Source organism: Bombina bombina, chromosome 1 (assembly GCF_027579735.1).
Source record: "Bombina bombina isolate aBomBom1 chromosome 1, aBomBom1.pri, whole genome shotgun sequence".
Classification (NCBI taxonomy): Eukaryota; Metazoa; Chordata; class Amphibia; order Anura; family Bombinatoridae; genus Bombina; species Bombina bombina.
Window position 1 is genome coordinate 1,251,065,159 of NC_069499.1, and position 13,233 is coordinate 1,251,078,391.

Sequence of the window (13,233 nt, forward strand, 5' to 3'; positions counted from 1 at the left end):
GCTCCCGCTTGGATGACGACTTCAGCCAGATCATGGACATCTTCAGCCCCCCGCTTGGGCTTGGATCAAGACATCGGAGGAGCTCTTCTGGATCGATCGGTGAACCTGGTATGGTGAAGATAAGGTAGGAAGATCTTCAGGGGCTTAGTGTTAGGTTTATTTAAGGAGGGTTTGGGTTAGATTAGGGGTATGTGGGTGGTGGGTTGTAATGTTGGGGGGGGTATTGTATGTGTTTTTTTTACAGGCAAAAGAGCTGAATTCTTTGGGGCATGCCCCGCATAGGGCCCTGTTCAGGGCTGGTAAGGTAAAAGAGCTTTGAACTTTAGTAATTTAGAATAGGGTAGGGCATTTTTTTATTTTGTGGGACTTTGTTATTTTATTAGGGGGCTTAGAGTAGGTGTAATTAGTTTAAAATTGTTGTAATATTTTTCTGATGTTTGTAAATATTTTTTTATTTTTTGTAACTTAGTTCTTTTTTATTTTTTGTACTTTAGTTAGTTTATTTCATTGTATTTATTTGTAGATATTGTATTTAATTAATTTATTGATAGTGTAGTGTTAGGTTTAATTGTAGGTAATTGTAGGTATTTTATTTAATTAACTTATTGATAGTGTAGTGTTAGGTTTAATTGTAACTTAGGTTAGGATTTATTTTACAGGTAATTTTGTAATTATTTTAACTATTTTAGCTATTAAATAGTTCTTAACTATTTAATAGCTATTGTACCTGGTTAAAATAAATACAAAGTTACCTGTAAAATAAATATAAATCCTAAAATAGCTATAATATAAATATAATTTATATTGTAGCTATATTAAGATTTATTTTACAGGTAAGTATTTAGCTTTAAATAGGAATAATTTATTTAATAAGAGTTAATTAATTTCGTTAGATTTAAATTATATTTAATTTAGGGGGGTGTTAGTGTTAGGGTTAGACTTAGCTTTAGGGGTTAATACATTTATTAGAACAGCGGTGAGCTCCAGTCGTCAGATTAGGGGTTAATGTTTGAAGTTAGGTGTTGGCGATGTTAGGGAGGGCAGATTAGGGGTTAATACTATTTATTATAGGGTTAGTGAGGCGGATTAGGGGTTAATAACTTTATTATAATAGTGGTGCGGTCCGCTCGGCAGATTAGGGGTTAATAGGTGGAGGCGACGTTGTGGGGGCAGATTAGGGGTTAATAAATATAATATAGGGGTCGGCGGTGTTAGGGGCAGAAGATTAGGGGTACATAGGGATAATGTAAGTAGCGGCGGTTTACGGAGCGGCAGATTAGGGGTTAATAATAATATGCAGGGGTCAGAGATAGCAGGGGCGGCAGATTAGGGGTTAATAAGTCTAAGGTTAGGAGTGTTTAGACTATGGGGTACATGTTAGAGTGTTAGGTGCAGACGTAGGAAGTGTTTCCCCATAGACAACAATGGGGCTGCGTTAGGAGCTGAACGCGGCTTTTTTGCAGGTGTTAGGGTTTTTTTCAGCTCAAACAGCCCCATTGTTTTCTATGGGGGAATCGTGCACGAGCACGTTTTTTAAGCTGGCCGCGTCCGTAAGCAACTCTGGTATCGAGAGTTGCAGTGGCGTTAAATATGCCTGTACGTTCCCTTTTTGGAGCCTAACGCAGCCATTCTGTGAACTCTCAATACCAGAGCTATTTAAAAGGTGCGGCCAGAAAAAAGCCAGCGTTAGCTACGCGGGTCGTTACCGACAAAACTCTAAATCTAGGCCTCTGTATTCTTAGTTGCAAGCTTAACCTAGGAGGTTCATATGCTAATTTCTTAGACCTTGAAGGCCACCTCTTTTCAGAATGCATTTTAACAGTTTTTCAGCACTAGAGGGTGTTAGTTCACGTAATTCATATAGATAACACTGTGCTCGTGCACGTGAAGTTATCTGGGAGCAGGCACTGATTGGCTAAACTGCAAGTCTGTCAAAAGAACTGAAATAAAGGGGCAGTTTGCAGAGGCTTAGATACAAGATAATCACAGAAGTTAAAAGTATATTATTTTAACTGTGTTGGTTATGCAAAACTGGGGAATGGGTAATAAAGGAATTATCTATCTTTTAAAACAATAAAAATTCTGGTGTAGACTGTCCCTTTAAGAAAATGTCCTTTAAGTGAAAAACTATTTATAGTATACTGTCCCTTTAAAGGGACATGAAACACACATTTCTTCTTTCATGAGTTCAGAAGAATTTGCAGTTTTATTCAACTTTATAATTTACTTCTATTATGTAATTTGCTCCATTCTCTTGATATCATTTGCTGACAAGCATATTAGATATGCTCATTAGCTGCTGATTGGTGGCTGCACATAGATGCCTCATATGATTGGCTCATCTATGTGAAGTAAATTGTAATGTTGTTTAAAATTTTATTCTCTATCTGAAACATGAGATAATTATTTTGTGTTTAGTGTCCCTTTAGTAGAAATATACAGACAGAATGAAGGTACTCACCAAGCAGCCATCCTCCCGAGAGTGTGCCAGATTCGAAAAGCTGGAATAAGGAGGTCTGGCGCAGGATATAGGAATCATGTGCACTACCTGGAAAGCCTGCATACACATGTGTGAATTTCAGAGTGGTATCGCAGACCATCTGGCAATTCAAGGAGTAAAACCCTTTCCTGTTAATATAGAGGATTGGCTCCTCATGTGGGCCCACAATATGCACATGTGTGCAATCAATTGCCCCATGACATTAGGAATACCCCCCAGTTGATAGAAGCCTTGTTTAAGATGGTTCCATTCCTGGGGGTATGGGGGAAATGAATGTATCGCTGTGTCTGGTTATCTAGAGTAGTCAAAACCTCCCCTAGAATCCTGGAGAAGGTAGACTGCGCTAGGCCAGACACAAGGCCCTCTGTTGAATGGAATGAGCCGGATGCCAGGAAGTGTACAACACACAACAGCTTCTGCATACCAGTCAGTTCCTATTTGCTTGAGGGTCAAATCATCGTTCAAGACCTCATATAGGTCAATGAGGCTTGCAGAAGTCAAGTGATACTTTTCCCTGACCTCCACTTCTGTCATCCCAAACCCAAACAGGGTGACCCTAACCCTGTGTATCCTTGGTACCCTTGCTCTTCCCCTCTGCTGATGCTGACGTCTTATAGGCCCTGCTGGCCTATGACCAGCTGCAGCATTAACAGCAGCAGGGGCAGCACCAGGAACAGGGACAACAGCAGGAGGAGCAGGAACAGCAGCAGCAGGAGCAGGGACAGCTACAGCACCATGACCAGGGACCTCAGCAGCAGGTACATCCTCCACAACAGGGGCTTGTAGGGCTTCCAGCACCCCTTGTGCCCCACGATGCTGTCTGTGTATTTGTTGCAGAAAATGCAGGGGAAACATGGTGGCTAATGAGGGTGTGCATTGCCAGGTGTTTTAAGGCTGCAGGTGAGAGGTTGTGCTGTTTGTGATTGGTTTGACACACTTGCAGGGGCAGGAATTAAGAATGCTTAGAAGAGGTTTAACTGTTTAAGGTTTGCTGCTGATATGTATGTTGGTGAGCATGCATTTGTTGGGCCTTCAGAGAGTTACGTTGGTTTTGTAGTCAGTGCAAGGGTTCCTGCGCCTGCAATTTGTGGCGAGATGAGAATGGAGTAGATTTTCTGAATTCTGCGCGCGTAAGTCCTTACGCTGTATATTGGATACCAAACTGCACGTGTTTTGTATGTCATTCTATGGGTAAAAATAATACGGACAAAGGCAGAAATATACGCGTGTAAGTCGTATGCTACGCCGTATATGTGATACCAAACCCGCGCAATATTTGGCGGTGCTGGCTTCTGCGGGCGACGCTGCATATCGGCCCCTGATGTCCTTTGTAGTGGGAAAGAAATATATGAAATTTCCTAATTGCACATGTTCACATTCTGAAGTGAGCATTTTATAAGTGAGGCAATCAAGCAAAATAATTGAAAAAAAAAGGACAAGATACAAGGCGAATGCTGCTGTGTTTTATGTGTTTCACTGATTCCTTTTTTTTTTTTTTGAAAATCTTTATTTATTCAAGAACATGCATCAATTCCAGTCCAACAAATAAACTTTGACATCTGGTATACATAGTAAAAGATATAGACATCTATTCCACTCATAGAGACGTCTTTACATTAAAGGGTAGTGCAGAAAATAACAATGTAGGACAATGAACTGAACCAACACACGTCCCTGCATTTTTACTTTATTTTCTATCCTGCCTATCTCCTCCTAACCTTTACCTCCATCGCTATTCCTCATCCCCGGGGTGTCATCCCATCCACCCATTCTGAGTGTTTTAGTGCCTGCTTTCTCGGGATGAAACATAACCATCAAAATCAAGCCTCCACTCCCCTCTTAGCTGTGCTTCAAGGATGTAGTCGGTGTTGCGAATCGGGTAGAGTACTTGCAACTGTTGGCTCTGATCTAGTGTGTGCAAATAAACCTCCCACTTTCTCATGAAACGTTTTGTGCGTTGTTGGGCATCTCCCATGGTGTCTACCTGCTCATAGAGCATTTGTCTATGTATTTCTCTCTTAAGCTGAGTGAAGGTTGGAGCTACATCTTTTAACCAGTTTTTGAGGATGGTCTTCCTAGCCTGTATGATCACCATATGTGCGAATTGTGTATTTGTTTTGTTTAAGTTCTGACATTCTAAGAAAACAATTGATCTAACCGTTAGTGTAGTGACTGTGATTCCAATGGTTCGCATCCAGTGCTGGACCATCCCCCAGAACCTTACCAGTCTGGGGCATGTCCAGATCATATGTAGGAGATCTGCATTGGCCTGTTTACATTTCGGGCAAGCCCCTGCCGATTCCGTTTCCCATGCCTTGTATAGTTTGGGTGTGATATAGGCCATTTCCAATAACTTGGTGTGAGACTCCCTATGATCCATGGATAGTGTGGCTTTTTGGATCTTTTGGATGCTATGTTTGACTTGGGCAGCCGTAACCTCGTCGTTTAGCAGTGCAGACCATCTATCTCCAATATGTTTTTGTGTGTTCTCATTGTTTGCCTTTGTCAGTGCTTTGTAAATTGGGGTGATTGACGTGCTCCCTTGTGTGTGTAGCTTACATAGCTGGTAGATCGTCTGCTCATTCCCCAAAAACGTATCTGATTCTAGAAGCATGGATACATAGTGTCTCGCCTGTAGATATGCGAAGTGGTGTGATCTCGGTAGGGCGTATCTTTCCTGTAAGTATGCAAATGTGTGTATTGTCTTTCCATCCCCCTCCAGTAACTTAGATACTACATTTAGTCCCAGTGTCTCCCAATCTCTGAAGGCTTGCGTGGACAGCCCTGGAATAAAGTTGGGATTCCCCTGTAATGGGATGTATATAGAAGTTTCATGATTAAACTGCAGTTTGTTACATATTTTCCTCCATGCGAACAGGGGTTGCTGAATTAGTGCATGTTGTGTGAGGTGTTTATCAATCTTTGTGGCCTGCAGATGTGGCAACATAGCCAGCGACCACGGTGCCACAAGTTGGCGCTCTAAGTCAGGGATTGTGAACTTGCTCCCTCCTGTCAACCAATCTAACACATATTTAGCTTGAGTTGTCCAGCTATATAGTTCTATGTCTGGGACTCCCATGCCTCCTGAGTCAGTAGTACTTCTCATTCTGTCCGATTTAATTCTATGTTTCTTGTTGGCCCATATGAAGGAGAGGAATAGTGAGTTCCAAAATTTCAGATCTATTTTACTGAGTACTATTGGCAACATTTGCATTTTATACAAAATTTTGGGAAACAGGATCATTTTTATGAGGCCTATCCTGCCTGAAATCGAGAGTGGGAGCTTAGCCCAATGAGTGATTAGATCTATGGCTTCTCTTTTTAATGGGTTGTAGTTGGCTACATACCAATCATCTGGGTTTAATGACAGATCTACTCCTAGATACCGAAAGGATTTCCCTGCCACTTTAAAATTACAGTGAAAGTCAGGCACCACAGTGTTGTGAGTTAGCCAGATGATTTCTGTTTTATCAGTATTCATTTTATAACCTGACACTTGACTGAATTTACTAATGATATCTATTAACTTGGGTATGTTGGAACTGGGATTTTGTATGTATAGGACCATGTCATCCGCGAAGAGTGAGAGATGCAGTGTGGTTGTGCCTAGTTTGAGGCCCTCTGTTTGTGCTCTAATTTTTATCGCCAGGGGTTCTAGAGCCAGGTCAAAGAGGAGGGGAGACAAGGGGCACCCCTGCCTCGTGCCTCTCTCCAATGTGAATGGTTGGGAGAGGGACCCATTCACCAAAATTGCTGCCTGTGGGTTGGAGTATAGGGTCTGCAATGCTTCAAGAAAGGGCCCTTCGACTCCGAATTTCCTAATGGTACAAAAAAGATGTTCCCAAAGGACCTTGTCAAAAGCCTTTTCCGCGTCTACAAGTAGTGCACACGCCTCGTCTACCTCCATAATTGGTCTTTGTGTCTTTTTATTCCAGTAGTGTGTTAATATGATTTGGAGTGTTCTGACATTTTTTACTGCTGATCTACCTTTTATGAAACCCGTCTGATTCTCATGGATGATGTCTGGTAAAATTACTGCTAATCTCCCTGCCAAGATTTTTGTAAAAAGTTTATAGTCCGAGTTCATGAGTGAGATCGGCCTATATGAGGCTGGATTTAGATGGTCCTTGCCTGGTTTGTGTATCAGACTAACATTGGCTTCGGTGAATCTCCCTGCTTCTCTTAATTCCCCTTCCATGATATTATTAAAGAGCTCAGACAATGTCCCCGCTACTTCTTTCTGAAGCAGTTTATAAAACTCTCCCGGGAGACCATCCGGCCCGGGAGCTTTTTCTAAAGTCATGTTTCCTATTGCTTTCTCAATTTCTTCTACTGAGATGCGGGAGTTTAATAAATGGCGCTGACTCTCTGAGATCTGAGGGAGCTTAATAGATTCCCAGAAGGTTTCTCTATGTAAGGGATTGACGGTTTGGGCTTTATAAAGATCTGAGTAATACTGTCTAAAGGTCTGTTGTATACCCTTTGTGTCAGATACTATTGTATTTTGGCTCATGATAGCCGCTATGAAATTAGGAGTTTTAGTTAGTTTGGTAAGTCTAGCAAGCATTCTCCCTATTTTGTTTCCGTGTCTATAGAATCTAGCGTGGGCTTTTGTCATGTCCCTCGCTGAGCTCTGTAGTAGGAAGGTGTCTCTCTGTGTTTTGACAGTTTTGTATTGGAGCCTATGTGCCTCTGTAGGATTACGTAGGTAACGGTTTCTCGCATTAAGGAGCTGTTTTAGTAAGAGGTCTTCCCTTAGACGTTTTTGCCTTCTAGAGGCGATCACATATGAGGTAACCACGCCTCTAAGTACTGCTTTTCCGGCTTCCCAGAAAAGAAGTGGGTTCTCCCTATGTCTAACGTTTAGGTTACAATATGTCAGCCACTCTCCCACTAAATGGTTCCTAAGATTAGCATCATGTATCAGATATCTAGGAAATGTCCAACCCTCTCTGTGTGTTTTAGTGGAGTCAGTTTTTATTATAAGTGTGATAGGGGCGTGATCAGAAATCGTAGGGTTATCTATTTTGGTGTCTAGAATTCTCACATTAAGGGACGAAGATGTCAGAAAGTAATCTATGCGTGATAAGGTGTCTTTAGTAGGTGTGATGCATGTGTAGTTTCTTGTTTCAGGATTTCTCTCCCTCCAAATATCAACAAGCTGTAGTGCTTTTTTGAACTTATTCAATATGATAGAATCTTGTTTCACATTGTATTGTCTGCTAGGGCCAGTAGAGGCGCATTGTGGGTTTCTGTATCTATCAGCCGGAGCCTGAGGTGTAATGTTGTAGTCCCCTCCTAGGATTACTGGTGTATCTGCCATTTTTAAAAGGTGTATCCTCATATCACTCCAAAACTCTTTTTTGTGTGTATGTGGTCCATATACTCCTCCCAAAGTCAGGGGAAGCCCCTCTAAGCTAATCTTGAGGAGGACAAATCTTCCTAGGGGATCTAGTATGGTCTGGGAGATTACATAGTTAAGATTCCTCCTGAATAAAAAGGCTACTCCTCTGGCTCTGCTGTTTTCATATGGCGTGTATAGAACTTCTCCAACCCACTGCTGTTTTAGTTTCTGATGCTCGCTTGGTTTTAGATGGGTCTCCTCTAATATAGCTATGTCAGCTTTGTGGGATTTTAAATACTTAAGTATGGCTTTTCGTTTTATAGGAGATGTGATACCCCCCACATTCCAAGATATTATGCGTACTCCCATGATTTAAAAGTATCTCTGCCCCCTTTTTTGTGCAGAATAGATAAGTAGTATGTCTACTGCGTATGTATAGGTGGGACGACACCCCGGGGAATTACCTGAATTGTCACAGTGTCACGAAGTACTTATTTCAGCTCTCTCAGAGGATGCGTTCTAAATCTGGTATGTGAAGAAGAGAAAAAAGGGAAGGGGATGGAGAACAATTCGTTGAACACAACAAGTTACTGAGCTCACCAATTCCAACTCTGGTCAAATATAACAATAACTAGGCTATGTAAATAATTGAACAGTATAAACATTCGAAGAACCCCCCCCCCCGCCCCCCCCCCAACCCACACTTTCAAAAAAGGATATGTGGCCTGTACCACGCATTGCGCGGCGAGGCCTATGGTAAGAGCATAAAGTTTTCAGCCTTTTCATAATATCCTCTCCTAATGAGAAGTATCTGTATAGTGTTCATGTGCAATAAGTTAATGAGACTTAGTCATATCTTGTCAATCCTCATCGTCTCCACTCTGGTTCGCCTCTTCCTCAAGTGAGTTGTTCCTTCTTGGCTTGTGAGATTCCATGAAGATCTTGAGTTGGGAGGTGTTGTCGAAGAATTTCGGGCCATGCCCTGTCTGTATCTTGAGCTTCGCCGGGTATAGTAGTGCGATAGATTCACCCCTCTCTAGCAGTTCTTTACAGTAGGGAGAGAATTCTCTCCTTTTTTTAGCCACTTCAGCGGAATAGTCCTGGAATATACGAATCCTGCACCCCTCGTGGGTTAGCTCTGATGTTTGTCTGTATGCTTTAAGGAGCATGGTCTTGTCCTTGAAGTTAAGGTATTTGATCATGACTTGTCTGGTTTGGGTATTTTGACCCCCTTTCTGTTGTTGCAGTTGTCCCACTCTATGCGCCCTTTCAGCAACGCATGGTATATTGGCGTTAGCCAGACCCAGCAATTTTGGCAGAGTTTGTTCAGCAAAGTCAATAAGATGTGAGCCAGGGATGGTTTCAGGGAGGCCAACTACTCGGATGTTATTCCGTCTGGACCTATTCTCTAGGTCATCCAGCTTGTCCTGGAGCAGTTTGTTTTGCCTTTGTAGTTGTGCAACGTTCAGTGTGGCTTCTCTCTGCTGATCCTCATTATCTGCTACTTTTTGTTCGACCGTGTTAAGTCTCGTGGAGAAGGCTTTCAAGTCTGTAGTTATTGTGTCTAACCCTGTTTGCAATTGCTCGATCTTGGGGAGAAAAAGAGCTGACAATTGGGACACTATAGGGTGGGTCTCTTGCTGGGTCATTTCCTGTAAATCAGAGGAGGTTGAAGGTGGCATATGAACTTCTGCTTGATTCTTAAGTCTTCTGTCCTGTTGCCGTGACTTGCTTGTCATTTTGTCAGTACTTTTGTTATACAGCGTATAATACTTTTGCATGCAAGCACGGTAGCGCTCTGGCTCCTACGCTAAGGGCAGGACCAGCAGCTTGTGAGCGTCCAAAGTGTAAAATACTAGAAGCGTGTTCAAGGGCTACTACTCCTCGCTTTGGGTATATGACAGAAGTCTCTGAGTAGAATTGTTAACAGAACTTCAGTATTAACACATGTTGTGAAGCTAATGATTCATAATTTCTTTATCAGCCTTAACTCCGCTCAGGGAGAAAGGGAAAATAAGCTCAGGCTGAAGATTAGGATGTGGGAGGGGGGGGGGAGCCCAGGGCAGGGGGGGGGGGGGAACCAGCCGGTCCTACGCCATCTTCATATCAGTACTTCTTTTCCAAAAACAAAAGTTCCTGTAGGTGTGATACAAAGATGGGATTCCAAATCCCTGCAGCCACTTAATTGAGATTCATCTCTAGATGCAATAATATAGGGATGAACAGGGTAGTAGAGGTTGTTGTGCTTGCCTCGTAAATACTATGATTAAAAGGGGCACAGAGCTTCTTAAGCAGCGTGGTTAGGGTGTCTGCCTTCTTTTGTAATCTGTTTATAGTTCCTTGCTCCTTTGTGTGGGAGTATAAGGTGTCGTACTTTACAAACTTGGTGATATCAAGGAGCTGTAGGGTACTTCTAAACTAGCATGCGAGGTAGATTGTCAGAAAGAGTTACTGGCAGCAGATTCAATTTCACTGGGCAATAAAGTGCATCCGCTTTTTAATGAGACCCTTTGTTTTTGCTCCTCTTGTTTTGTTTTGTTTTGGGGGATCCCCCACACTCCCCTACAACCAGTGTGATTACCCCCGGGTTCTGGAATGTCTTTGTGGGCTGCAAGAGCTGATATATATCCCCCTCTGTGTTCGAGCCGTTATCTAAGATGGCGGCTATGAGACTGTTGCGCAACTCACCGACCGGCTGGGCTGTGTCAGATCTCCGTGTTCCAGCAGTAAGGTCCCAAACTTCACACCAGGGTGTGACCCGGTAACTTGATTTTTTGCCTCCACTCGGGGTTTACTGTTAGGAGGGTCCGTTCCTTCTGAACTCTGCCGCGGTCTTACACGTGGCTTCTTCTGTTTTTTCCTTGCCGATGGGGGAGCAGATGCTCACGCTCCCTGCTGATCTGTGTCCGGGCAGTTAAATGGAGTATATCCTGCCAAGGAAGGTAGCTTTCCGGGCTGTTGGTAGCAAAATCTCAGGTATATGAGCTCTAAAGTACGGAGCTCCACAATCCTGCTGCCTACTACTTCGCCCGCCCACCGGAAGTCTCACTGATTCCTTTTTTATGTAAAAATGCTGCATATCTTTATGTTCCTTTTTGCTACCTCTTGTCTCTATAATAAACTACTTTATTTATTTATTCCTTCCCCCTCACCACCTGCACTATTCATTGGACCATCCTTCTACCCTAACCTCACTTTTGCTCTCATGAACTTTACACATTCCTAAACGCTATCCTCCCTATATTTGTAAAGTGCTTTGAGTCTGACAGGGAGAACAGTGCTATATAAATTGCAAATTATCATTATTACACCTCATACCAAAAACTCTCTCAATACTGCAAATCTGTTTCTCCTCTTATGTCACTCTCCTTTTTGCTCATACTAACTGCTGGTGATATATCCCCCAATCCTTGTCCCCCACAACTTCCTAAACTCACCCACCCAAACATAACTTGCCATAGACCCAGAAACCTAATAAAAGTTCCTTTTCTATCTAAAACCAATACCCCTTCACTTGTGAACTTTGGAACTCTGGCTCTGTGTGCAACAAGTTCACTTCTATCCACACCCTATTCATTACTGATTCCCTAAACCTTCTTTCTATCAAAGATACCTGGATACACTGTCACATGGGGGTCTTTACTTCAGCCACACACTGAGGCCTAGAAACAGGTATTTTACTTTCCTCCCATTGCACCTTTCAACAAATACAAACTATCTCTTACCTCACATTTTCTTCGAAACTCACATGCTAATTCTCTCCTCTCGCTCTATGTGTTGCAGTTATATATTACCCCTGGCTCCTCAACTCAATTTCTTGATCCTTTTGTGTTCTGGCTACCTTACTTTTTTTGCCCCTGTTGCAAAAAAATGTTTCCAGCTCACTTCCTCTTACTGTCTGTCACAATGGTCCAACTCTCCCACTCACAAAGTTGGATGCTCCCTTGATCTTATTTTCAACTATCGATGCACTCTCTGAAACTTCACAAATTCATCTTTTCCTCTTTCTGACCATCATCCTCCTCCTTCTAACTCTCACACCAAAATCCACAAAAACATTGTCACTAGATAGGCAACATATTTCAAACCTATACTCTCTTCTATCTCCTCCTTTTTATTGTTTAACTACTTTATCTCTCATTCAAATATATTCTTACATCTGTCCTTGATAATTTGGCACATCCTACCATAGCTTCAAAGTCACGCACTGATCCTCAGCCCTGGCACACTCCACTAACACACTACCTACACAGATGTTCCTGCACTGCAGAACAACATTAGATAAAATCCCAGTGTTCAGCTGACATTCTTCATTACAAGTTCATCTTAAACTCCTACTAGTCTGCCCTTAACCTCTATAAGCAGGATTACTGTGCTACTCTTATCTCTACTCTTTCTTCAAACCCAAAATGTCTGTCCTTGACTTTTAATACCCTCACCTCCTATTTCCACTTCACTCTCAGCTCAAGATTTGGCCAACCACTTCACCAACAAAATTGATTCCATCAGAAATGAAATCATCTCTCAACATTCTAGCAGTCTTAAACTCCTCCAACTACCTTTAGCTAAATCTCTCCAAAACTGAGCTCTTATTTTCCAACCCCTCTTCCAAAATCTCTATCACCCAACATTCTAAAACTATTGATAATAACATCATTACCGTAACCCCACATGCCCGATGTCTTGTGGTCACACTTGGCTCAAATCTCTCTTTCCCTCCCCATGTCCAGTTGTTGGACAAGTCTTGCTGTCTTCACCTTAAAAACATCTCCAAAATTTGCCATTTCCACACACAAGACACAACTAAGGCATTTCCCACCTTGACTATTGCAACTACATTCTTTCCGGACTCCTAAGCTGCCATCTATCTTGCCTACAATCCATAATAAATGCCTCTGCCAGGCTGATTGCCCTTACATGTTGCTCCTCATCTGCTGCACCTTTCTGTCAATCTTTTAACTGGCTTCCTCTAACCTTCAGAATAAAACACACAAACCTGACTGGCATTCAAGGCTTTCAATAACACTGCTCCCCCTAAATCTCTGACCTCATCTCCAGAAACTCTCCCTCCCATCCCCTTAACTCTGCTAATTACCTCCTTCTCTCATCCTCGTTTGTTACTTCCTCACATTCCCATATACAAGACTTCTCCAGATTGGCCCCTATCTTGTGGAACTATCTGCCCGCTACTCAAAGACTTTCCCCGATTTTTTTAAACTTTCAAGCACTCCTTAAAGACTCTACTGTTCAGGGATGCATACAATATAAACTAACATTTCTTATTTCAGTTAGTGATGTCGCGAATTATTCGCCGGCGAATAGTTCCCGGCGAACATAGCTTGTTCGCGTTCGCAACGGCGGGCAAACATATGCGATGCTCGATCCGCCC